Below are 2858 nucleotides of genomic sequence, written 5' to 3' on the forward strand. Positions count from 1 at the left end.
GCAATCTGGTACGTACAACCATAGCAAGCCACAAGCAAGTCCGATAAAACAAAGGAGAGGAAAGACTGTCCTGGTGGCAGCTGTAGGAAGGGGAGGCCATTTTTTTCTTTCTAGGAAAAATGAAGGTAAAATGAGGGAGGACAGGAGGGAGGCAGGGCTCAGCGCCTCCCCACTGAGTGGCGGACAGAAGGACAGTTTCAGCAGGCCGGTGAGGTGGCTCAGGGCCTGGAGGAGATGTTTTCCCTATTGAGCATGGTACAGCCCCAGGTTACTGTTCCAACGAGTCATCTCATCAAGGCCTTCCATTCACCAAAAAGCGCATCTATTTCTGTCAGTGCATCTGTTTCTCAAAACCAGCATTGAGATGTGGTTCCTGAGCGTGAGGCTCCCAGCAATGAACCTGTGCTTAACTTAAGGGGCCTTGGATTATCCAAATTAAAAATTGGACAGATTGATCGATTGGTAGACAGTCTACTTTCTGGATTTTGGAAAAGCAAAAACATTTCTTCTCATGGGCATACTCATATATCTCATTTCTCTTCACAGTACTTCTTGGAAAATAAATATATAGATGTATTTAGTACTTTCCTCTTGCTTGTACAGACAATGTTCAAGAACTCTTAAAAGCATTTGTTCAGATTTTCAGTACTAGCCAGTTTTCATACAGTCTTGAGGTTTTAAAACTTTGAAATCAAGGACACGATGTCTACAGTCTACCTCTGAAAGATTAGCAGAAACACAGCAGATAGCACCATCATTCGTGAAGGGATTTCTTTTGTGAGACAGAGGATCAGATGTTGAGACTTTGGACAAACTCATGAAAACCAAAAACATACTTGAAACTCACCATGATGCATTTAAAACTGGGTTTCCAGAGGGTTTTCTGAAAGCTCAAGCACTAACACAAAACACCCAATGATTCTCTAAGATGAACTCATCTGATTCTCTTTGTTTTGCTGTTATTTGGCATTTATGGACTCTTAAAAAAAACATTTTTATCTGTTCCCTTCTGGACAACAATGGGGCTTGATTCTCAGTAGATCCTGTCCAGATGAAATATGGCACCTTTGAGCATGTTCAAGGAGTGGAGGAAGCTAAACAAGAATTATAGGAAGTTGTTGAATCCTTGAAAAATCCACAAAAATTTACTGTGCAAATTTACTGGAGGCAAACTCCCAAAAGGAATTCTTGTAGTTGGATCACCAGGAACAGGAAAGACAATTTTTGCCCAAGCAGTGGCTGTAGAAGCTGGTGCTCCTTTTTATTATGCTTCTGGAGCAGAATTTGATGAGATGTTTGTGGGTGTGGGAGCCAGCCACATAAGACATCTTCTTAGGAAAGCAAAAGCAAATTTTGTTATATTTATTGATGAATTAGGTTCTGTTGGTGAGAAGCAAATTGAATCTCCAATGCACCCATATTCAAGGCAGACTATAAATCAACTTCTTGCTGAAAGGGATGATTTTAAGTCCAATGAAGGAGCTACCATCATAGGAGCCATAAACTTCCCAGAGGCATTAGATAATGCGCTAATATGTCCTGGTCATTTTGACATGCAGGTTACATACAGTTCCAAGGTCCGATGTAAAAGGCTGAACAGAAATTTTGAAATGGTATCTCAATAAAATAAAGTTTGATTTCTGTTGATCCATAAATCATAGCTCGAGGTACTGTTGGCTCTTCTGGAGCAGAGTTGGAAAATCTTGTGAACCAAGCTGCATTAAAGGCAGCTGTAGATGGAAAAGAAATGGTTACCATGAAGGAACTCGAGTTTTCCGAAGATAAAATTCTAATGGGACCTGAATGTAGAAGCATGGAAAGTGATAACAAAAACAAAACCGTCACAGCATATTATGAATCTGGTCATGCTCTTATTGCATATTACATTAAAGATGCAATGCCGATCAACAAATCTACAATCATGCCACGATGATCAACACTTGGACATGTGTCCCTGCTGCCTGAGACTTACAGATGGAATGAAACCAGAGCTGAGCTGCTTGCACAAATGGATGTTAGGATGGGAAGATTGGCAGAGGAGCTTGTATTTGGAAATAACCATATTACAACAGGTGCTTCCAATGATTTTGATAATGCAATTAAAATAGCAAAGCAGGTGGTTACCAAATTTGGAATGAGTGGAAAGCTTGGAGTTATGACCTACACTGATACAGGGAAACTGAGTCCAGAAACACAATCTGCTATTGAACAAGAAATCAGAATCCTTCTAAGGGACTCATGAACAAGCAAAACATATCTTGAAGACTCATGCAAAAGACCCTAAGAATCTAGCAGAAAATTTATTAACCTATGAGGCCTTGGATGCCAAAGAGATTCAAATTGTTCTTGATGGGAAGAAATTGGAATTGAGATGATGACTCTCTTGAAATGGATGCGTTGCTGGGTTTACTACAAGAATATTAGTAGCATTGTAGTCTTCTTTTGCAACACTTTTCTCCCATTTTTGACTTGGTATTGAATAATGGAGTCTTCAGATCACAGAGCCAAAAGCAGAAAAGCCCAGAGCTGGGTGGTCTTATCTGAATCACTTAACCTTTCTGGGCATTAATTTCCTTACCTCTAGAACAGGGATTGTATTAGTTCCTTCACAAATTGCCTATGAGGATCTAAGTAGCTGCCTCAAAAATCCCAATGGGAGATGTAGGCCCCAACCAAGCAGGTCAGAGCCATCATCTGGTTCCTGGAAGCCAGAATTAGGGGAGGCCAGAAAGGAGAGAGCCAGAGGGGTGAGTGAGTGCCCATGCTCTTAAACAGTACGAGGTTCCAGTGTTAAGACAGGGCATGGACACTGGGCTCAAACAGGAAACACAAGTGAGTGCCTTATTGGTGTAAGGAGT

At 41.0% G+C, this 2858-nt stretch overlaps 1 pseudogene; it reads left to right on the forward strand.

The window, feature by feature from the left end:
* Positions 1-227: 227 nt before the first annotated feature.
* LOC109387077 (ATP-dependent zinc metalloprotease YME1L1-like) lies at positions 228-2457 on the forward strand (annotated as a pseudogene).
* Positions 2458-2858: the final 401 nt, after the last annotated feature.

The sequence above is a fragment of the Hipposideros armiger genome, unplaced genomic scaffold (assembly GCF_001890085.2).
Source record: "Hipposideros armiger isolate ML-2016 unplaced genomic scaffold, ASM189008v1 scaffold_147, whole genome shotgun sequence".
In the NCBI taxonomy this organism is placed as follows: Eukaryota; Metazoa; Chordata; class Mammalia; order Chiroptera; family Hipposideridae; genus Hipposideros; species Hipposideros armiger.